The sequence below is a fragment of the Scomber japonicus genome, chromosome 1 (assembly GCF_027409825.1).
Source record: "Scomber japonicus isolate fScoJap1 chromosome 1, fScoJap1.pri, whole genome shotgun sequence".
NCBI classification, from domain to species: Eukaryota; Metazoa; Chordata; class Actinopteri; order Scombriformes; family Scombridae; genus Scomber; species Scomber japonicus.
The window spans coordinates 40,573,962-40,598,119 of record NC_070578.1 but is presented as its reverse complement, the minus strand read 5'-3'; the positions used below and the strand labels follow the sequence as shown (position 1 = coordinate 40,598,119).

At 47.1% G+C, this 24,158-nt stretch overlaps 1 pseudogene; it reads left to right on the top strand.

The window, feature by feature from the left end:
* LOC128369678 (nuclear receptor ROR-alpha A-like) overlaps positions 1-24,158 on the top strand; it is a 154,550-nt pseudogene that overhangs the window by 68,897 nt on the left and 61,495 nt on the right.

The window sequence follows — 24,158 nt, the reverse complement described above, 5'->3', positions numbered from 1 at the left end:
CTCTCTGTCTCTCTCTGTGTGTCTCTCTCTGTCTCTCTGTCTCTCTCTCTCTCTCTCTCTCTCTCTCTCTCTCTGTGTCTCTCTGTGTGTCTTCCTCCCTGATGAACGGGCTGAGATGAGTTTAGCGGCTGCCGGTTAACGTTCAGTAACAGGATCCGTAATCTGTGCCGAGACTCTGAGGAGACGAAGCTCGTTCCTCTCTCTGTCGTTAAACAGGTTTCACTTTGTTGTCTCTGTTTTAACCTGCTGTTGTCCTCGAGTCAAGGAAGGAAGGGGAGGGAGGGAGGAAGAAGGAAGGGAAGGAGGGAGGAAGGAAAGGAAGGGAGAAGAAAGGAAGGGACAGAAGACAAACAGAAGGGAAGGAGGAAGGAAGGATGGAAGAAGGAAGGAAAGGAGGGAGAAGAAAGGGAGGCAGGGAGGAAGGAATGATGGAAGGGAGGTAGTTTTTGAAAAAATGAGTCTTTCTTTCTTTCTTCCCTCCTTCCTTTTTCTTCCTTCCTTCCTTCCTTCCTTCCTTTGTCTTCCCTCCTTCCTCATTCTTCACTCCCTCCTTCCCTCCTTCCTCTTTCTTCCTTCCTTCCCTCCTTCCTCTTTCTTCCTTCCTTCCTTCCCTCCTTCCCTTTTCTTCCTTCCTTCCTTCCTTCCCCATTTTCCTCTTTCTTCCTTCCTCTTTCTTCCTTCCTCTTTCTTCCCTCCTTCCTTCCTCTTTCTTCCTTCCCTCCTTCCTCTTTCTTCCTTCCTTCCCTTTTTCTTCCTTCCTTCCTCCCTTCTTTCCTTCCTTCCTCCCTTTCTTTCTTCCTTCCCTCCTTACTCTTTCTTCCTTCCTTCCCTCTTTAATCTTTCTTCCTTCCTTCCCTCCTTCCTTCATTCCTTCCCTCCTTCCCTTTTCTTCCTTCCTTCCTCCCTTTCTTTCCTTCCTTCCTTCCTCTTTCTTCCTAGTCTAGTCTCCTAAACTACTTGGGCGTCTGTGTGTCGAGCATCACATCAGGATCCTTTGCTGTATTGATTTATTCACCGACTCTTCGTGTGAGTCAGAGACAGCGATCGTAGTTTGAGCTCTAACACGAGTAACGTCTGAATGTTTCACACGCGTTCGTCCTCCTCTGCTTCTCTGATCGCCTGCCGACGTTCGGTCATTTAGAAAGCGAGACGCTGAGACACGAAAACAGAGAAAACAGATCTTAGTCACAGATCTCAGGTTTTCGGTTTTCATTCGAAGGCATCGTCGACTCTTTTCTCCTCCGTCCGTCCGTTCCGTCCGTCATCAGGCTTGGCTGGTTTCTCTCTCTCCGTCTCCATCCACCATTCCTCCCTTCGTTCCTTCCATCTGTCCTTCCTCCCTTTCTTCCTTTCTTCATTCATTCTGTCCTTCCTCCCTTCCTTCCTTCCATCTGTCCTTTCCTATCTTTCTTCCTTCTGTCCTTCCTCCTTTTCTTCCTTCCATCTGTCCTTCCTACCTTTCTTCCTTCTGTCCTTCCTCCCATCTGTCCTTCCTCCCTTTCTTCCTTCCTTCCTTCCAGACAGGAACCATCAGAACAGACAGGAACCCTCCCGAACAGAACTGACAGGAACGACAGAACCTGCATAAGTTTAATGTGTAATGATATACTTCATCAACACAACAAAGAGTAAATGTTTTCCTTTTAATTCAGATTAATCGCCCCCCCCCCACACTTTCTTCTTCTTCTTCTTCTTCTTCTTCTTCTTCTTCTTCTTCTTCTTCTTTTTACTATCAGCTGTTTCCACTCTGACAACATTTTCACCTTTGACCTGATTGATTCGATAACAGCTGATCGGCCTCCAGTTAAAAACAACTCTGTCATTTTCATGATGAATATAAAAAAAGAGAGAAGAACAGTAGAGTCCTTCTTCCTCCTCTCCTCTTCCTCCCCTCTCCTGTTCCTCCTCTCTCCTCCTCTTCCTTCCCTCTCCTGCCCTCTCCTCTTCCTTCTCTTCCTCTCTCCCCTCTCCTCCTCCTTGTCCTCCTCCCCTCCTCCTCTCCCCTCTCCTCTCCTCTTCCTCCTCTCTCCCCTTCCTCCTCCTCCCCTCTCCTCTTCCTCCCCTCTCCTCTCTCCTCTTACCCACTTCTCCTCTCTCCCCCTCCTCCTCCTCCTCCTCCTCCTCTCTCCTCTCTCTTCCTCCCTTCTCCTCTTCCTCCTCTCTCTTTCTCCTCTCTCTCCCCTCTTTTCTCCTCCTCCTCCCTCTCTCCTCTTCCTCCCCCCTCTCTTCTCTTCCTCCTCTCTCCTCCTGCTCTTCCTCCTCCCCTCTCCCTCTTCTATCCTATCTCCTCTTCCTCCCCTCTCCTCTTCTTCCTCCTCTCCTCCTCCTCTCCTCTCCTCTCTCCTCTTCTCCCCCCCTCTCCTCTCTGCCCTTCTTTCTCCTCTCTCCTCCTCCCCTCTCCTCTTCTTCCCCTCTCCTCTTCTTCCTCTCTCTTCCTCCTCTCTCTTCCTCTCCCCTCTCCTCTTCCTCCCCTCTCCTCTCTCCTCCCCTCTCCTCTCTCCTCTCTTCCTCCTCCTCCTCTCTTTCTCTCCTCTTCCTCCTCTCTCGTCCTCCTCTCTCCTCCCCCCTTCCTCCTCCTCCTCCTCTTCCTGCAGCCCCCCGAGTTGAAAAGGGCAAAAGCTAATGAATATTCTAATCTGGCCTAGATTCCACGGAGAAGGCCTCGTAGATGCTCGACGACAACGCCTATTATCACGTCTTTGAAATATGAAGTGTGTGTGTGTGTGTGTGTGTGTGTATGTGTGTGTGTGTGTGTGTGTGTGTGTGTGTGTGTGTGGGGTGCAGGATTCATGTTAAAGGTCGCTGCAGACAACCCCTCCCGCCCATCGTGCTGATGATGCAGATTTGCCGATACGTTAAAGCGAGGCGGTTTTCCAGGTCAGCGTTTGACGATCGATGACATCATTAACCGGATTATTTATTTCTCACTTTTTTTTTTCCTTTGTTTGTTGTGTTGTTTTTCCGCCTTCTTTTTCTTCTTCGTCTTCTTCTTTGGTTTTCTCAGTAACACCACAGGGTTAGTTCTGAGTCATCTGACAGGAAGTAGATCAGATCAGGAGGGTGAGGCCGGAGGTGTGAGTGTTATCTGGAGCTGATTCTGGTTCAGTGGAAGCAGCTCGATGAGGCGTTCACTGACGTAAAAACTAAGAGTAGGAGATTTCAGCTCCGCTCTAAGAGCAGGAGGAATAAAAAGGTCCGTCTACAGAAGGAGAAACAGCTCCTAACGATTATTTTAATAACCGATTTAAAAAAAAAAAAGACTAGGGCTGTCAAACGATTAATTTTTTAATCGCAGAATTTCCATAGTTAATCACGATTAATCACATTTTGAATTGCATGTTTAAAATCCTGTTATTTTCCATTTGAAGGCAGTTTTAAGCCCATAATGTAAAGCATTTCTTACCAGAGTGTCTTAACTGGGAATCAATCACGTCTCTGCTGCGACTCCCACACTCCAAAATGGTCCTTTGGTGGAGCTGAGGCTGGCTTGGCTGCACCTGGGTGTTTAGCGTGGAGGTGCTAACTCAAACTCCACGTACTCCGGTGGTAGTTAAACTCCGTTTGACACAGGTTGCATTTTACTTTTGACTTGTCAACTGAAAGCGTCTGGAAGTGTTTTAAAGTTAAACAAGCCGTTCAAAAGTCCAGTAGCTCTCTTACTTTCCATCATCGCGGTAGGTTTACTGCAGGAGGCCACTTCAAAGCATAGCGCTACAGCTAGAGGAGCCGTCTACGGGTGAGTAGAAGGGACAAAAAGGCTTGCAACATTAAAATGCGATTAAAAAATATTAACGCGTTATGGATTGCATTAATCTAAATGCGTTAACGCGTTAATGCTGACAGCCCTAAAAAAAACATTTTTTTCGATTGATTGATGAAACTCAAGAATTCCTTTGGGTCTTTTGGCCTTTCTGAAGTCTTCCCTCCATCCATGAAGGAGAAACCTTCATGTCGTCCTCCCGGGTCAATTTGACCCCGTCTGTTTTGACTGTTTCCTTCTTTCCCTCCCTTCCTTCTCTCCTCTGTCCATCCTTCCTTTCCTTCCTTTCCTTCCTTCCTTCCTTCCTCCCTCCCTTCCATCGTTGACTCCCCCCCCCCCCCCCCCCCACTGCTCTGCTCATCTGCTGCTGCTGACTGTGAGTCTCAGCAGGTAGAAACTAGAACAACAAGATTAATTGACCCACAGTGACGTTATATCATCTTAAGTGTAAAAGCCATGACTGATTGTTTTATTGTGTGTGTGTGTGTGTGTGTGTGTGTGTGTGTATGTGTGTGTATGTGTGTGTATGTGTGTGTATGTGTGTGTGTGTGTGTGTGTGTGTGTGTGTGTGTGTGTGTGTGTGTGTGTGTGTGTGCTGGTATGATGCTGCACACACTTTCTAGTTTTAAATAGTGTGACGATGCTCCTGACGATGCTCCCATGATTTAGAGGGTTTCGGTCGGACTGACTCTGGTCAGTGTTTCACCAAATACCTCGATATCGATATTTTGAAAAGTCCTTCCTTCCTTCCTCCCTTCCTTCTTTCCTCTGTCCTTCTTTCCTTCCTTCCTTCCTCCTTTCCTTCCTTCCTTCTTCCTCCCTTCCATCCTTCCTCCTCCCCTCCTTTCCTTCCTTCCTTCCTTCCTCCCTTCCTTCCTCCTTTCCTCCTTCTTCCTCCCTTCCTTCCTTCTTCCTCCCTTCCCTCCTTCCTTCCTCCTTTCCTTCCTTCCTTCTCTCCTTCCTTCCTTCTTCCATCCGTCCTTCCTTCCTCCTTTCCTTCCTTCTTCCCTCCCTTCTTTCCTTCCTTCTTCCTTCTTGCTTCCTTCCTTCCCTCCTCCTTTCCTTCCTTCCTTCTTCCTCCCTTCCATCCTTCCTCCTTCCTTCCTTCCTTCCTCCCTTCCTTCTTTCCTCTGTGCTTCTTTCCTTCCCTCCTCCCTTTGTCTCTCTTTATTATACAGGATGTTATAGTTCATAGTGTGAACGAGAGCGATAATAAATACGTTTCCTGTAATAAAGGAAGCATTTCCTGGCTCTAACAGGAAGCTGATGATGTCATCCCTCCCTCGGTCGTCCCTGCAGGTATGAATCACCTGCCGACGTCCTCGGGGGGGGAAACTCATCACGTCCGTTCAAAAAGTGCCGACGGTGTAAAAACAGGTCGTTCCGATATATCGAGGTCATTTCCTCCTTCTCTGCTTTCGTCTTTTAATGACTTTTTTTTTTTACGTGAAAGCTTTTCCCCCGACGGCTGGAGGACGAACTGATGTGGGGGGTTTTATTTTTTTTTATGTCGTCGTCACGTTCGTCCTTCAGGAGTCAGCCCGAGGTAAACTGTTGATTTAACGGTGAAGAAGAAGAAGAAGAAGAAGAAGTTCTCAAGGGAGGAATAAGGAAGAATGCAGGGAAGAAGGGAGGAAGGAAGGAAGGAAGGGAAGAAAGGAGGGGAGGAAGAAGGAAGGGAGGAAGGAAAGGAAGGATGGGAGCAAGGAAGGGAGGGAAGAAGGAAAGAAGGAAGGAATGAAGGAATAAAGAAGGAAGGAAGGAAGGAAGGAAGGAAGGAAGGAAGGACAGAAAGAAGGAAGGAAGGAAAAGAAGACAGCAAGGAAGGAAGGAAGGAAAAGAAGACAGCAAGGAAGGAAGGAAGGAAAAGAAGACAGGAAGGAAGGAAGGAAAAAAGAAAGAAAGGAAGGAAGGAAAAGAAAGAAGGAAGGAAGGAAGGAAAAAAGAAAGAAAGGAAGGAAGGAAAAGAAGGAAGGAAGGAAGGAACAACAGGAAGTCTCTTTACTCTGTTTCAGACTGAACTGAAGTGAGAAAGATGCTCTCTCTCAGTCTGTCAGACATTTACACCAGCAGACGCAGGATCAGGATCAGGACCTGCTGCATCACACACACCCCCCCCCCCCAGCCTGCTGCCCCCCCTTTCAGCCTGTCTTCTTTTCCTTCCTTCCTTCCTTCCTCTCTTTCTTTCTTTCTTTTTTCCTTCCTTCCTTCCTTTCTTTTTTCCTTCTTTCCTTCATGTCTTCTTTTCCTTCCTTCCTCCCACCCTTCCATCCTCCCTCCCTTCCTTCCTCCCTTCCTTCCTTCCTTCCTTCCTTCCATCTTTTTAGTGATCCGGCCCACATCCTCCAGCTGACTGAGAGCGTGACTCTCTGCTGTTTGCTGAACTCATGAATGAGTTTTAAATAATTGAATGTGATTTACTCGTCTAGACTTTCTAAATGTTATTAAACTGCTCAGAGAAATGAATTCACCACCAATGACTCTGTAGACGGACTCTACTAATACAAACCACTGAGAGCTCTGTTACACTACACACAGTCCATCCACATAATGAATAGGCTATAGCAGGGGTGTCAAACATGCGGCCCGTGGGCCAGAACCGGCCCGCCGAGGGGTGCGATCTGGCCCACTTTCCTTTGTGTTCTTTTCCGTCCTTCCTTCCTTCCTTCCTTTTGTTCCATTTCCTACCTTCCCTTTTTTCCTTTCTTCCTCCCTTTCTTCCTTCTGTTCTTCCTTCCTTCCATCTGTCTCTCCTACCTTTCTTCCCTCTTTCCTTCCTTCTGTTCTTCCTGCCATCTGTCCTTCCTACCTTCCCGTTTTCCTTTCTTCGTTCCTTCCTTCCTTCCTTCCTTCCTTCCTTCCTTCCTTCCTTCCTTTTGTTCCATTTCCTTCCGTCTGTCCTTCCTTCCTTCCTTCCTTCCTTCCTCTGTTTCTTCCATCTGTCCTTCCTTCTTTCCTTCTGTCTCTCCTTCCTACCATCCTTCCCTCTTTCCTTTTGTCTGTCTTTCCTTCCTTCCCTCCATCTTTGTAATGATCCGGCCCACATGAGATCAAATTGGTCTGTATGTGGCCCTTGTATGAAGATGATACAGACTCTTTATGGAGCGTGATTGGTTAAGGTGGTTGTTTAACCCTCCTGTTGTCCTCGAGTCAAGGGAAGAAGGAAGGAAGAAAAGATGGAAGGATGGAAGGAAAGGAGGAAGGATGGATGGAAGGGAGGAGGAAAGAATGAAAGGAGGAAGGACAGAAGGGAGGCAGGAAGGATGGATGGTAGCAGGGAGGAAGGAAGGGGGGAAATGAAAGGAAGGAAGGACAAAGGAAGGAAGGAAGAGTCAAAACAGACGGGGTCAATTTGACCCGGGAGGACGACACAAAGGTTAATTGTATATGTGCCTTTAATTCCTTTAATTAAACTAAGTCTGACTGTTACTGGAGTAAAGAGTTGAATCAGTACGTCTGCTGTAGTACTGTATACTACACAGGCCTGACTCAGAAGAACAAGCTGGTACTGTTTAATCATAGCGTTGTGTTAACTGATCGGCTGTGTTGTGGGCCAGTGGGGGACGGGGGAGGGGGGGAGGGGGGACACTGGTGCTTCAGCTCAGTAGGGAACAACTGGCCCTAGTGAGAGGGCTCCCTGAAAGACATTTAGAACAAACTTTGAAGTCTTGTAGTCTGTTTCGGAGCGAGGGACACCACCTTGGATCACGTAGTTAATTTTTACAAACATCTGGCCAGCTGTGGATACACAAAATGCCAACTTCAGCTTCTCATGAGCACTAGAAACCAAAGTTGTTTTTTCTTTTTATCATGTCCCTTTATGGGCTCAGTATTTTATCACTTTATTTCTAATGATCTTCTTCATGCTGACAGCAGATGGTGAGAATCACAACTTCATTTCATTCTGTGAGAAATGATAAGAAAGTGAATCTTTGAATCTTTGAATCTTGAATCATGAAAAGCAAGTTTGTGTTGAAGTGTTTGTGAAACCAGATTGTAGATTTCTGTTTCTGTTCTTTAAATGATTAGAAACACAGACACTAGATATATATATTTATATATTTATATATCTGCTTCATCGCTCAGCTGTTCCCCCTCTGGTACACTTCACCTTCCTGTCAGATCTCCTCCCATCAGCCATCTGGGCATCTGGCCTCTGTAACACACACGCACGCACACACACACACACACACACACACACACACACTCACACACACACACACACACACACACACACACACACACACACACACACACACACACACACACACAGTCGTTCCATCACTGTCGAACACAGACAGGCATCGTCCTTCCTGTCGTCTGTGATTCACCTGAGTTTATTTTACTAAGTGGTCAGTGTCTGAATGAGAGAATGGAAGTTTTGTTGCCTCCCAGCACCTCCTAGTTGCTCCCAGTTGCTCCCAGTACCTCCCAATGCCTCTCAGTAGCTCCTAGTAGCTTCCAATAGCTTCCAATACCTCCCAATAGCTCCCAGTAGCTTCCAATAGCTTCCAATACCTCCCAATAGCTCCCAGTAGCTCCCAGTAGCTCCCAATACCTCCCAATACCTCTCAGTACCTCCTAGTTGCTCCCAGTACCTCCCAGTACCTCCCATTACCTCTCAGTAGCTCCTACTAGCTCCCAGTACCTCCCAATAGCTCCTAGTAGCTCCCAGTAGCTTCCAATAGCTTCCAATACCTCCCAATACCTCCCAGTAGCTCCCAGTAGCTCCCAATACCTCCCAATACCTCCCAGTAGCTTCCAGTAGCTCCCAGCACCTCCCAATAGCTCCCAATACCTCCCAGTAGCTCCCAATACCTCCCAGTAGCTCCCAATACCTCCCAGTAGCTCCCAGTACCTCCCAGTACCTCCCAATACCTCCCAATACCTCCCAGTAGCTCCCAATACCTCCCAATAGCTCCCAATAGCTCCCAGCACCTCCCAATAGCTCCCAATACCTCCCAGTAGCTCCCAATACCTCCCAGTAGCTCCCAATACCTCCCAGTAGCTCTCAATAGCTCCTAGTAGCTCTCATTACCCCAGTAGCTCTCAGTAGCTCCCAGTACCTCCCAATACCTCCCAATACCTTCCAGTAGCTCTCAGTAGCTCCCAATAGCTCCCAGTACCTCCCAATAGCTCCCAGTAGCTCCCAACAGCTCCCAATACCTCCCAGTAGCTCCCAATAGCTCCCAACAGCTCCCAATAGCTCCCAACAGCTCCCAGTAGCTCCCAATACCTCCCAATAGCTCCCAGTAGCTCCCAACAGCTCCCAGTAGCCCCCAATACCTCCCAATAGCTCCCAGTAGCTCTCAGTAGCTCCCAGTAGCTCCCAGTAGCTCCTATTAGCTTCCAGTAGCTCCCAATACCTCCCAGTAGCTCCCAATACCTCCCAATAGCTCCCAACAGCTCCCAGTAGCTCCCAATAGCTCCCAATAGCTCCCAGTAGCTCCCAACAGCTCCCAATAGCTCCCAATACCTCCCAGTAGCTCCCAATAGCTCCCAGTAGTTCCCAATAGCTCCCAATACCTCCCAGTAGCTCCCAGTAGCTCCCAATAGCTCCCAGTAGCTCCCAACAGCTCCCAATAGCTCCCAGTAGCTCCCAACAGCTCCCAATAGCTCCCAATACCTCCCAGTAGCTCCCAGTAGCTCCCAATAGCTCCCAGTAGTTTCCAATAGCTCCCAATACCTCCCAGTAGCTCCCAGTAGCTCCCAGTAGGTCCCAGCACCCCCCAGTGGCTCCCAGTAGCTCCCAATAGCTCCCAATAGCTCCCAGTAGCTCCCAACAGCTCCCAATAGCTCCCAATACCTCCCAGTAGCTCCCAGTAGCTCCCAGTACCTCCCAGTAGCTCCCAGTACCACCCAGTAGCTCCCAATACCTCCCAGTAGCTCCCAGTAGCTCCCAATAGCTCCCAGTAGCTCCCAATAGCTCCCAGTAGCTCCCAGTAGCTCCCAATACCTCCCAGTAGCTCCCAATAGCTCCCAATAGCTCCCAGTAGCTCCCAGTAGCTCCCAACAGCTCCTAGTAGCTCCCAGTAACTCCTAGTAGCTCCCAATTTTATAGTGAAGCTGAAGATTAACATGTAACTGAAGATGTGTTCAAATATTTACTGCCTGAAAACACACACACAGGAACACACACACACACACACATACACACACACACACACACACATACACACACACACACACACACACACACACACACACACACACATACACACACACACACACACACACGTCTTGCCACTTATGATCTACACTTTGCCCAATTACTTTGGACTTGTCCTGTAAGGTGAGGCCTGGTCGCCATGGTAACAGCCTCCACCACTTCCTCTTGCTGTCAGTGTTAATACGGAGAAACACACACACTCTGACACACACACACACACACACACACACACATTAAATTATTATAATAATCTCACACACACACACACACACACACACACACACACACACACACACACACACATTAAATTATTATAATAATCACACACACACACACACAGACTGACACACTGTGACCTCGTCCAGATGGGCTGAGTGAGCCGAGTGCGTCACGGTGGCACAGACAGATTTTGGCCCCGGGACTGGCTCCACCCCCCCCACCCCCCCCCCCCCCCTCCCACACACACACACACAGACACACACACACACACACACACACACACACACACACAGACAGACGATGACGAGGTGTGTTACGCTCTGCTGCTGCCTGTCAAACATTCACGTCGTCCATGAAGCCAACGCTAGAGTCACACTTCATCTGCTTCATTGTTCCGACTGTTTGCTCAACTTTAAAGGAGCAGTACTTCCTTCCTTCCTTCCTTCCTTCCTTCCTTCCTCCCTCCCTCCCTCCCTCCCTTCCTTCCTTCCTTCTGTCTTTCCTTCCTCACTCCCTCCCTCCCTCCCTCCCTCCCTCCCCTCCTTCCTTCTTTCCTCTGTCCTTCCTCCCTTCCTTCTTTCATCTGTCCTTCCTCCCTTCCTTCTTTCATTTCCTTCCCTCCTTCCCTCCTGCTTTCCTCCCTCCCTCCCTCCTACCTTCCTTCTTTCCTTTCCTTCCTTCTCTCCTTCCTTCCTTCTTCTCTCTTTCTCTTTCTTTCCTTCCTCTCTCTTCCCTCCCTTCCTTCTTTTCTCCCTCCATCCCCTTTTCTTCCTTCCTTCTGTCCTTCCCTCCTCCCTCCCTCCTTCTTTCCTTCCCTCCTTCCTCCCTTCCTTCTTTCCTTTCCTCCCTCCCTCGGTAAACTTGTGTATATCCTTTCATACAATAGAGAGCAGCGTTTGAATGACTGTCCACTGCAGTGATCACTATGTGTGATACTTCTCATCCTCCGCTGCTTACAGGCCTCTGAATCACCAGCAGCTGGGTCACATGTCACATGTCACATGTCTGTGTCAAGCAACATTTAAAATATAAATTCATCTCCATTAAACACTTTTGAGAGGAGATGGGTCTTTATATCTGTTCAGCAGGGAGGTTAAACATGAGGCCCGTGGGCCAGAACCGGCCCGCCAAGGAGTCCAATCTGGCCCACTTTCCTTCCTGTCTTCTTTTCCTTCCCTCCTATCGTTTGTCCTTCCTTCCTTTCTTACTTCTTTCCTTCTTTGTTTCCTTCCCTCCGTCCTTCCTTCCTTCCTTCCATCTTTCCTTCATCTTCTTTTCCTTTCTTCCTTTCCTTCGTATTCTCTTTTCCTTCCTTCCTTCCTGCCTTCCTTCTTTCCTTCTTTGTTTCTCTCCCTCCGTCCATCTTTCCTTCCATCCTTCCTTCCATCTTTCCTTCATCTTCTTTTCCTTTCTTCCTTTCCTTCATATTCTATTTTCCTTCCTTCCTTCCTTCCTTCTTTCCTTCTTTGTTTCTCTCCCTCCGTCCATCCTTCCTTCCATCCTTCCTTCCATCTTTCCTTCATCTTCTTTTCCTTCGTTTTTTCTTTTCCTTCCTTCCTTCCTTCCTTCCTTCCTTCTCCTAAAACATGAATTCATTTTCATTAAACACTTTGTTATAGTTCATGTTCATAAAGCTCTGTGTAACTGGGTCTTTATATCTGTGTGACTAAGCTTTGCATAGTTCAGTTCTTACATTCTTCATGTTTCCTTTCAGACTTGATATAATCACTGTGTAATGAAGCATATCAGGTTATTTCTTGCAGCTTTTACTGTAACATTTATTTAAATGATCACATAAGTCCATCTGTTGTTCCCATGTTGCTTTACTCACATTTCTTTTTAACCCTTTCATGCATAGTGGTCACTGCAGGGGACAGCCATTCAAAAACAGTTTTCTTAGATGCATACGTGGATATTTTGATGGTATATTTGCACTTCAGCCACCACAGTAGACACTAGCGCATCATCCCATAAACTACCACTTCATCTGCAGGAACGTTTTTAGTTGTAAATCAGTTGGGATTTTGTAATTTGATGAGTTCACTACTTAAGTTTGCAAAAATACAAGGTGGTAATATTAAAAGGCAAACATGTGAAACTGCAACAAACCAGTAAACACATGAAAACAGGTCTACAGTTATCCAACCAACGTCATTTGACAAAAAAAAAACAAAACTATGGAGTGTAACACAGGAAGTTGTATCATTCCTAAAGAGAAATAAAAACACTTACACACACCTTTTAATAATTCATGCATGAAAGGGTTAAAGAGTCTGTTGGTATTTAAGATATTCTGTTCAATGTTGAAGCAGCATGAATCACTATGAGGGGATAGTTTTCCCCTCCAGAGATAAAAACCCCTGACCTGAGGCTGAGAGGGGGCTGAGATATACAGAGCAGACAGGAGGGGGATTCCCATCAACCCCCCTTCAGCACATCATACCCTCAATAACCCAAAACAACAACAACATGTTTTCCTGTTAGTCTGCAGCTGATGATGATGATGATGATGATGATGATGATGATGATTGTTTCTCTGTGTGTTTGTCTGGCAGGTTTATCTTCAGCTGGGAAGAAGACACACACATGTAAGTTCTTCTTCTTCTTCTTCTTCTTCTTCTTCTTCTTCAATGTGTCTGTCAGCTGGAAAAACTGGAATTACACACAGAGAGAGGTTTGGATTAGAAAACAGGTCCGACTGGTTTATATTTAAGGAATCTGGTTTTATGGTCGTTTGTTTCTATTTTGAGTTTTTATAAAGTTTATTTCTACATTTAAAAGACGCTCAGTGTTGAATGAGCTTAAAACACAACATACAATCAATTTATGAGAGAAGAGAAACTATAAAAACACTGGATATAAAAACCCGATGAGATGAGTCTGAAGCAGAGGTGTCAAACATGCGGCCCCCCAAGGAGTCCAATCTTTCCTTCCCTCCTGTCATCTGTCCTTCCTTTCTTACTTCTTTCCTTCTTTGTTTCCTTCCTTCCTTCCTTGTCTTCTTTTCCTTTCTTTCTTTCCCCTTTCCTTTCCTTCATATTCCCTTTTCCTTCCTCCCTTTCTTCTTTTCGTCTTTCCATCCCTCCTTCTTTCCTTCCGTCATTCATTCCCTTCCCTCCTTCCATCTTTCCTTCCTTCCTCCTTCCTTCCTTTTGTCTTTCCTTCCCTCATTTCTTTTCTTTGTATCACTTTTCCCTTCTTTCCATCCCTTGAACTAAAATGAGTTTGACTCCTCTGGTCTGAAGCAGTGATTTAAAGCTTTCTATGGTCTGAGCAGCTCTGATATAATAAGGTCAGCTGTTCTTCATGTTTGGAGCAGCCACCATAAAGCCTCAGTCACCTCTGGGTTTGACCCTTGACCTCTGAGCTCTGGTGGTGCCGGTCTGTTTTAAAGCTTTAAACACTAGTATTACAACCATGAACTGGATCAGTGTAACAGTGAGATGATGTGAAGTGGAAGTGGTGGAGCAGTGAACACTGATTGTGTATTTTGGGTCAAAAGAAGCTCCAACTTTCATTGACTTTGTTCGTTAAATCAATGTCCTATGAAATAATGATAATCAGGATCTGTGCTGACTTCACAGAATCCTTTACTGTGAGTTGTTGAGATATTATAAGTCTGGACAAATACCAGCACCAATCCCAGTACCCTTAACCCTACTGTTGTCCTCAGGTCAAGGAAGGAAGGAAAGGAGGAAGGAAGGAAGAAAATGAGGAAGGAGTGAGGGAGGAAGGAAGGAAGGAAGGAGGGAGGGAGGAAGGAAAGGAGGGAGGAAAGAAGGATAGGAGTAAGGAGGGAGGGCGGAAGGAAAGGAGTAAGTAGGGAGGGAGGGAAGGAGGAAGGAAAGAAGGGAGGAAAGAAGGATAGGAGTAAGGAGGGAGGGCGGAAGGAAAGGAGTAAGTAGGGAGGGAGGGAAGGAGGAAGGAAAGAAGGGAGGAAAGAAGGAAAGGAGTAAGGAGAGATGGAGGAAGAGAAAGGAGGGAGGAAGGAAAGAAGCAAGGAAGGATTGAAGGAAGTGAGGAAAGAAGTATAGAAGATGGGGAAGAACAAAGGAAAAATTAAAGAAAGAGGAAAGAAGGAAGGAAGGAAGGAGTAAGGAGGGAGGAAGGAAGGAAGGAAGGAGTCTCTCTCTCATTACAGCTGATAAAGAAGGAAGGAAGGATACTTATTTCCCTCCTTCCTTCCTTCCTTCCTTCCTTCCTTCCTTCCTTCTGTCCTTCCACCAACCCTCCTTCTCTCTTTCCTTCCTTCCTTCCTTCCATCTTCATCCTTCCATCCTCCCTTCTTTCCTCCCTCTCTCCTTCCTTCCTTCCTTCCTTCCATCTTCATCCTTCCTTCCTTCCTTCATTCCTTCCTTCTGTCTGTCCTTCCACCATCCCTCCTCTCTTTCCTCCCTGGTTCTTCCTTCCTTCTGTGCTTCCTTCCTTCTTTCCTTTTCTCCTTTCTTTCCTCCCTCCCTCCTTCCTTCCTTTCTTCCTTCCTTCCTTCCATCTTCATCCTTCCATCCTTCCTTCCTCCCTTCCTTCCTTCCTTCCTTCCTGTCCTTCTTTCCTTCTTGCTTTCCTCATTTCCTTCCTCCCTTCCTTCCTTCCTCCTTTCCACATTCACTAGAGGAGTTTGTTGTCTTCGGTGTGAAGGAAGATTATTTCTGTCACATTCAAACATTTAAAGCGTGAGAGGAGAGGAGTCTCTCTCTCATTACAGCTGATAAGGAAGGAAGGAAGGAAGGATAATGAAAGGGACAGATAACGAGTGTGAGATCCTCCCGCAGTCGGCCGTCTGTGCGTGGGACGATGGGAGAGAGAGCGGCGAGCCTCGAGGCGCTGCGGAGGCATTTTCCAAAACACTGGTAATGAATCTATTGACTGGGCCTGACGAGGAGAGGCGGAGAGCAAATCATCCGCCTCGTTCTGCCAATTAGGAGGAAGAATGAAGGGAGGGAGGGAGGAAGGGAGGATGGGGGGATGGAAGGGAGGGATGGAGGAAAGGAGGATGGAAGGGAAGAAGAATGAAGCTCCTGCTGCTCCTGGGTTTGGTGTCTCTGCTGGCAGGACTCACTCTCGCCTGCAGCCGAGGGAGCTTAGAGATGCTCTGCAGCAGCGTGGTCACGGTTTCTTTCATGAGGCAGATGGAGGGATGGAAGGATGGAGGGATGGAGGGATGGAAGGATGGAGGGATGGAGAGATGGAAGGATGGAGGGATGGAGGCATGTTAGCTCCAGCTTCTGAAGAACTGTGTGTTTAACTTTTCTCTGCTGGGATGGAGAGATGGAGAGGTGGAGGGATGGATAGATGAAGGATGGAGGGATGAAGGATGGAATAAGGGAGGAAGAAGGAAAGGAGGGAGGGAGGAAGTAAGGAAGGAAAGGAGGAAGAAGGAAGGAAAGAGGGAGGAAGGGAGGAAGGGAGGAAAGGAAAGAAGGATGGAGGGATGGAAGGATGGAGGGATGGAAGGGTGGAGGGATGGAAGGATGGAGGGATGGAGGGATGGAGGGATGGTAGGATGGAGGGATGGTAGGATGGAAGGAGGGACGGATGGAGGGATGGTGGCCTGTAGAACTGTTTAACTTTTCTCTGCTGCTCAGATCAACTGTTGAAGGAAAGGAGGGAGGGAGGGAGGGAGGAAGAAGGATGGAAGGATGGAAGGGAGGAAGGGAGGAAAGGAAAGGAAAGAAGGAAGGAAGGAAGGAGGGAGGGAGGGAGAGAGAAAGGAAAAGAGGAAGGGAGGAAGGAAAGAAGGACAGAGGAAAGATGGAAGGATGGAGGGAGGGATGGAAGGATGGTGGGATGGAGGGATGGAAGAAGGACAGAGGAAAGAAGGAAGGTAATGGGGAGGAAAGAAAGAGAGAAGGAGGAAGGAGGGAGGAAGAAGGAAGGAAGAAGGAAGTATGGAAGGGAGGAAGAATGAAGCTCCTGCTGATCCTGGGTTTGGTGTCTCTGCTGGCAGGACTCACTCTCGCCTGCAGCCGAGGGAGAGCTTAGAGATGCTCTGCAGCAGCGTGGTCACGGTTTCTTTCATGAGGGGGATGGAGGGATGGAGAGATGGAAGGATGGAGGGATGGAGAGATGGAAGGATGGAGGGATGGAGGCATGTTAGCTCCAGCTTCTGAAGAACTGTGTGTTTAACTTTTCTCTGCTGGGATGGAGAGATGGAGAGGTGGAGGGATGGATAGATGAAGGATGGAGGGATGAAGGATGGAATAAGGGAGGAAGAAGGAAAGGAGGGAGGGAGGAAGTAAGGAAGGAAAGGAGGAAGAAGGAAGGAAAGAGGGAGGAAGGGAGGAAAGGAAAGAAGGATGGAGGGATGGAAGGAGGGACGGATGGAGGGAAGGAGGGATGGAGGGATGGAGGGATGGTGGCCTGTTAGCCCCAGCTGCTGAAGAACTGTGTGTTTAACTTTTCTCTGCTGCTCACATCAACCGCTGCAACATGAGAAGAAGAGACTTGCTTGGGAGGGAGGGAGGAAAGGAGGGAAGGAAGGAAGGAAGGGAAGGAAGGAGGGAGGAAAGGAGGGAAGGAAGGAGGGAGGAAAGGAGGGAGGGAGGAAGAAGGAAGGTAGGGGTGGGAGGGAGGGAGGAAGGAAAGAAGGAAGGGACGAAAGGAGGAAGGGAGGAAGGAAGGAAGGAAAGGAGGGAGGGAGGAAAGGAGGGAGGAAGGAAGGAAGGCAGGAAGGACGGAAAGGAGGGAGGAAGGGAGGAAAGGTAAGAAGGAAGGAAAGAAGGAAGGAGGGAGGGAGAAAGGGAGGAAAGGTAAGAAGGAAGGAAAGAAGGAAGGAGGGAGGGAGAAAGGAAAAACAAACATTTTCACAAAATCTGTTTTATAATTTAGTGTCGTGTTTGGAGTGGATTATATTTATTCCTCATTTATTCTGTATATAATCAGATTTATATAAAAAAAAATACCAGTTACACCAACTGGACACTGGGTTGCATCACATCATTGAGCCTTAAATTAAATAACACTAAAAGACGAAATGATTTAAGAGGAAACTTTGATAATTAAGAAGCATTTTTATTATTAATTATTATTATTTTGGTATTAAAGGAAGAAGGAAGGAAAGGAGGAAGGAAGGAAGGAAGGAAAGAAGGAAGATGGGAGGAATTGTATTATTAGTTATTATTATGTCTGTGTGTCTCTGTGTGTGTGTGTGTCTCTCTGTGTGCGTGTGTGTGTGTGTCTCATTGTGTCTCTGTGTGTGTGTGTGTGTGTGTGTGTGTGTGTGTGTGTGTGTGTGTCTCATTGTGTCTCTGTGTGTGTGTGTGTGTGTGTGTGTGTGTGTGTGTGTTTAAATGTCAGATGTCAGGGTTTTATATATCTCCATTATGACGACGTGTTGTTGTCATGTGAGTGTTATTTTAGTATCGTTGACCTGTAAACTGTCTGGATGGAGAGCTGCTGCCAACAAACACACAACAATACACACTACACACACTACACACAATACACACAATACACACAATACACACTACACAACAGGACTCCTCCTCCAACTCACTGCCACAAATAAACTAATGAGTCTCTTCTTCTCTGCTGGAGAAGGAGGAAGGAAGGAAGGAAGGAAAGGAGGAAGGATGAAAGGGAGGAGGGAGGGAGGAAAGGAGGGAGGCAGGAAGGAAGGAGTTTCTAATCTGGGCAGCGCCATATTGAAAATTTCAGGTGCATGCTGGGAAAAATAAAAACACGGATTCTACTTATATGGGCATGAGGCGGGGCCACGGGCGGAGCGGGGAGGTTGCTATGGTTGCGAGGGCTGGATCTGGAGGACATTGGTCAATCAACCTGTCAATCAGGACGTAGCCACGCCCTAATGCATACCCTGCTTTATCGTCACATATAAAATCAGGGAGGCCAAAATGTCCCAAATGAACATCATACTGCATTGAAGAAGGCTTTAAACTAGCGATTGAGACCATAAACACATTTTGAAAACGTTTACTGAGGTTAGAAATCAAGTGAGAAGTTGGTGAATTCTCCATTGACTTGTATAGAGACGGTCGCCCCCCTGGTGGCCTTTTGATAGAATGCAGCTCTAAGTTACTTCCTGGTTGGCCTCATTTCAGAGGACCAGAACTCCCCGCCTGAGACAGAGTTGTATCATCATGGCTGCAGGTTATTGAGTTTATTTAGATGCTCAGTGTTTGTGTGTCCAGGAAGGGACAGAGAAAGGAGGAAGGAAGGAAGGAAGGAAGGAAGTGTTTGTGTGTCCAGCTTGATGTTGTGTTGCAGCTCACAGTGCAACACCAGCGACTGTCAGCTGGTCACATGACGCCTCTCAGATCCGTCATGGAGAGCTTTGCTTTAAAAAGGAACAGAAGCAGAAAACATGAAGAAGTTAACCTTTGTGTCAAATTGACCCCGTCTGTTTTGACTGTTCCTTCTTTCCTCCCTTCCTTCCTTCCTTCCTTCCATCTGTACTTCCTCCCTCCGTCCTTCTTTCTTTCTTTCCTTCCTTCCTTCTTTCCTTCCTCCATCCCCCTTTCTTCCGTCCTTCTGTCCTTCCTCCCTCCTTTCCTTCCTTTTCTTCCTCCCTTCCTTCTTTCCTTCCTCCATCCCCCTTTCTTCCGTCCTTCTGTCCTTCCTCCTTCCTCCCTCCTTTCCTTCCTTTTCTTCCTCCCTTCCTTCTTTTCTGTCCTCCCTTCCTTCCTCCCTCCCTTCCTTCCTTCCTTCCGTCCTCCTTCCTTTCCTTCCTCCCTTCCTTCTTTTCTGTCCTCCCTTCCTTCCTCCCTCCTTTCCTTCCTTTCCTTCCTCCCTTCCTTCTTTTCTTTCCTTCCTTCCTTCCTTTCTCTTTCCCTCATTTCCTTCCTTCCTTCCGTCCTCCCTCCTTTCCTCCCTCCCTTCCTTCCTTCCTTTCTTCCTTTCTCTTTCCCTCATTTCCTTCCTTCCTTCCGTCCTCCCTCCTTTCGTTCCTTCCTTCCTTCCTTTCTCTTTCCCTCATTTCCTTCCTTCCTTCCGTCCTCCCTCCTTTCCTCCCTCCTTTCGTTCCTTTCCTTTCCTTCCTACCTTCCTTCCTTCCGTCCTCCCTCCTTTCCTCCCTACCTTCCTTCCTTTCCTTCCTCCCTTCCTTCCTTGACTCGAGGACATCACATATATGAGAATAAAACATTTGCATTTGTAATCAAGTTAAATGTTGTGATACATAATCATGTGTTCCTGTGGCTCATTGTGTCCTGATCCGTGATGATGTCACCAAACATCAGCTGATCCGTGATGATGTCACCAAACATCAGCTGCTGCAGCCTGCGGGCTTCACTGCGAGCGTCGTCGCCATGGTTACATATACGATGTTTAACGGATGAGTCCTCGTGTGTTTGTCTCAGATCAACACTGTCACATATTGTCTTACTGTCAGAGAGGGTCAGAGAGTTCAGGGAGGAAGATGAAGAGTAGCAGTGAGGAAGATGAAGAGTAGCAGTGAGGAAGATGAAGAGTAACAGTGAGGAAGATGAAGAGTAGCAGCAGTGAGGAAGATGAAGAGTAGCAGCAGTGAGGAAGATGAAGAGTAGCAGTGAGGAAGATGAAGAGTAGCAGTGAGGAAGATGAAGAGTAGCAGTGAGGAAGATGAAGAGTTCAGCAGTGAGGAAGATGAAGAGTTCAGCAGTGAGGAAGATGAAGAGTAGCAGTGAGAAAGATGAAGAGTAGCAGTGAGGAAGATGAAGCAGTGAGGAGGTCAGTGAGGAAGATGAAGAGTTCAGCAGTGAGGAAGATGAAGCAGTGAGGAGGTCAGTGAGGAAGATGAAGAGTAGCAGTGAGGAAGATGAAGAGTAGCAGTGAGGAAGATGAAGCAGTGAGGAGGTCAGTGAGGAAGATGAAGAGTTCAGCAGTGAGGAAGATGAAGCAGTGAGGAGGTCAGTGAGGAAGATGAAGAGTAGCAGTGAGGAAGATGAAGATGAAGCAGTGAGGAGGTCAGTGAAGAAGATGAAGAGTAGCAGCAGTGAGGAAGATGAAGAGTAGCAGTGAGGAAGATGAAGAGTAGCAGTGAGGAAGATGAAGAGTAACAGTGAGGAGGAAGGTGAAGAGTAGCAGTGAGGAAGATGAAGAGTAGCAGCAGTGAGGAAGATGAAGCAGTGAGGAGGTCAGTGAGGAAGATGAAGAGTAGCAGTGAGGAAGATGAAGAGTAGCAGTGAGGAAGATGAAGCAGTGAGGAGGTCAGTGAGGAAGATGAAGAGTTCAGCAGTGAGGAAGATGAAGCAGTGAGGAGGTCAGTGAGGAAGATGAAGAGTAGCAGTGAGGAAGATGAAGATGAAGCAGTGAGGAGGTCAGTGAAGAAGATGAAGAGTAGCAGCAGTGAGGAAGATGAAGAGTAGCAGTGAGGAAGATGAAGAGTAGCAGTGAGGAAGATGAAGAGTAGCAGTGAGGAGGTCAGTGAGGAAGATGAAGAGTAGCAGTGAGGAAGATGAAGAGTAACAGTGAGGAAGATGAAGAGTAGCAGTGAGGAAGATGAAGAGTAGCAGTGAGGAAGATGAAGAGTAGCAGTGAGGAAGATGAACAGTAGCAGGGAGGAAGATGAAGAGTAGCAGCAGTGAGGAAGATGAAGAGTAGCAGTGAGGAAGATGAAGAGTAACAGTGAGGAAGATGAAGAGTAGCAGCAGTGAGGAAGATGAAGAGTAGCAGCAGTGAGGAAGATGAAGAGTAGCAGCAGTGAGGAAGATGAAGAGTAACAGTGAGGAAGATGAAGAGTAGCAGCAGTGAGGAAGATGAAGAGTAGCAGCAGTGAGGAAGATGAAGAGTAGCAGCAGTGAGGAAGATGAAGAGTAACAGTGAGGAAGATGAAGAGTAGCAGCAGTGAGGAAGATGAAGAGTAGCAGCAGTGAGGAAGATGAAGAGTAGCAGCAGTGAGGAAGATGAAGAGTAACAGCCACATAAGACTCAGCGTTTATCTCTACTTGTTGTTTTCAGGTCTGCTGGTTGCGTGATGATGTCATGGTTGCGTGATGATGTCATGGTTGTGTGATGATGTCATGGTTGTGTGATGATGTCTGCTGGTTGCGTGATGATGTCATGGTTGCGTGATGATGTCATGGTTGTGTGATGATGTCATGGTTGTGTGATGATGTCTGCTGGTTGTGTGATGATGTCATGGTTGTGTGATGATGTCATGGTTGTGTGATGATGTCATGGTTGTGTGATGATGTCTGCTGGTTGTGTGATGATGTCATGGTTGTGTGATGATGTCATGGTTGCGTGATGATGTCATGCATTAATGGTCCTCAAACGTCCTGATTGACAGGTTGATTGGCCAATGTCCTCGAGATCCAGCCCTCGTTACCATAGCAACCTCCCCTCCCCGCCCATGGCCCCGCCTCATGCCCATATAAGTAGAATCCATGTTTTTTTATTTTCCCAGCATGCACCTGAAATTTCCAAGATGGCGCTGCCTAGATTAGAAACTATTGGCTTCTGAGCAGCAGTCCACAAACCAATGGGTGACGTCACGGATGTTACGTCCATTTCTTTTACACAGTCTGTGGGTCAAACTCTCCATTAACCTTAAACAGGCCTTACTAGTTATGTCATCTGCACCTTAAGTTAGGAAGGAAGGAAGGAAAGAAGGGAGGAAGGAAGGAAGGAAGGAAGGAAGGGAAGGAGGGAAGAAGGAAGGAAAGGAGGAAGGAAGGGAAGAAGGGAGGAAGGAAGGAAAGGAGGAAGGAAGGGAAGCAAGGGAGGAAGGAGAGAGGAAAGGGAGGAGGGAGGAAGGAAGAAAGAAAGGAAGGACAGATGAAGGAAGGAAGAAAGGAAGGACAGATGAAGGAAGGAAGAAAGGAAGGACAGATGAAGGAAGGAAGAAAGGAAGGACAGATGAAGGAAGGAAGAAAGGACAGAAGGAGGGAACATTTACCCTAACAGCTGAACTTAGATCTGAGAAAGGAAGGAAGGAAGGAAGGAAGGAAGGAAGGAGGAAGGAAGGACAGATGAAGGAAGGAAGGAAGGAAGGAAGGAGAGAGGAAGGAAGGAAGGACAACACGAAGCTTAAAGAGTCTGTATCTCCTGGTGCACGTTGTCTGTTTAAGGGTTAAGACACAAAACCCTCATTTAAATACTGTTATCTCCACCCTGTTGCTCCTGTTTTCATGTTATTTATTTATTTATTTATTTGCCTTTATTTAACCAGGTCGGTCCCGGTGAGATACAATGACCTCTTTTTCAAGGGAAACCAAGAAGCCAAAACAGCAGCATACTGTAGGAAAGTTACACAATTAAGAACACACAAAAAACTCACACACACAACACAGAGACGATAAAATACATGCAAGAGAAAAGCAACAGGGCTAAACCCTAAACCCTCAGGATTTACATTACCCTTAAACAGACAACGTGCACCAGGAGATACAAACTCTTAACCTTCCTGTTGTCCTCCCGGGTCCTTCCTCTGTCCTTCCTTCCTTCCTTCCTTCCTTCCTTCCTTCCTTCCTTCCTCTGTCCTTCCTTCCTTCCTTCCTTCCTTCCTTCCTTCCTTCCTTCCTTCCTTCCTTCCTTCCTTCCTTCCTCTGTCCTTCCTTCCTTCCTTCATCTGTCCGTCCTTCCTTCCTTCCTTCCTTCCTTCCTTCCTCAGATCTAAGTTCAGCTGTTAGGGTAAATGTTCCCTCCTTCTGTCCTTTCTTCCTTCCTTCATCTGTCCTTCCTTCCTTCCTCCCTCCTTTCCTTCCTTCCTTCCTCCCTCCTTTCCTTCCTTCTTCCCTCCTTTCCTTCCCTCCTTTCCTTCCTACCTTCCTTCCTTCCTTCCTCCTTCCTTTGCTTCCTTCTTCCTCCCTTCCTTCCTTTCCTTCCCTCCTTTCCTTCCTACCTTCCTTCCTTCCTCCCTCCTTCCTTTGCTTCCTTCTTCCTCCCTTCCTTCCCTTCCTTCCTCCTTTCCTTCCTACCTTCCTTCCTTCCTCCCTCCTTCCTTTCCTTCCTTCTTCCTCCCTTGCTTCCCTTCCTTCCTCCTTTCCTTCCTACCTTCCTTCCTTCCTCCCTCCTTCCTTTCCTTCCTTCTTCCTCCCTTGCTTCCCTTCCTCCCTCCTTTCCTTCCTTCTTCCCTCCTTTCCTTCCCTCCTTTCCTTCCTACCTTCCTTCCTTCCTCCCTCCTTCCTTTGCTTCCTTCTTCCTCCCTTCCTTCCCTTCCTTCCTCCTTTCCTTCCTACCTTCCTTCCTTCCTCCCTCCTTCCTTTGCTTCCTTCTTCCTCCCTTCCTTCCCTTCCTTCCTCCTTTCCTTCCTACCTTCCTTCCTTCCTCCCTCCTTCCTTTCCTTCCTTCTTCCTCCCTTGCTTCCCTTCCTTCCTCCTTTCCTTCCTTCTTCCGTCCTTTCCTTCATTCCTTCCTTACTTGAGATGCAAATGACATAACTAGTAAGGTCTGTTTAAGGGTTAAAACAAGAACAGGTGTGACATGTGGCCGCTCCAATGGCTCTCACACGGAGGGTGATGAGCTCCAAGCAGCAGGTGCAGCGTACTTAAAGCAGTGCTTACCACATTCAGAACGAACTTTGGGCACATTTAATAAGTAAAATTCATTTGAACGTAAGCTGTAAACACTTTGGGTTTTAGAAATGTAATAGCATAAATAGTGGGGGATCAGACCCAAGATAGCTTTATAAATAAAAATATGCCAATGTATAAGGCGGCGTGCTGCCAGAGACGGCCACTCAACTCCAGTGTATAAGGTACAGTGGTGAGTGAAGGCTTTAGTTTAGTTTAGTTTAGTTTATTTGGATCCCCATTAGCTGTTACTCAGGCAACAGCTACTCTTCCTGGGGTCCATATTAAAATAAATACAACCAATTACATTACAATTACAATATAACATAAATGCATACCTAAATAGAGTCGCCCCCCCCCCCCACCCCCTTTAAAACAGTGACTTCAAACTTCGTACAATTCCATTAAAACCAGCTTATATCATTGGTATCAAAACACACAAATAATTGAGACAACACTTTAAACAACAAACAATCAAACAAGAAACAAAAAACAATGAAAACAAACAAACAAACAACAACCAAGCAATGATACATTAAATATTTTGCTGGCCTCCACC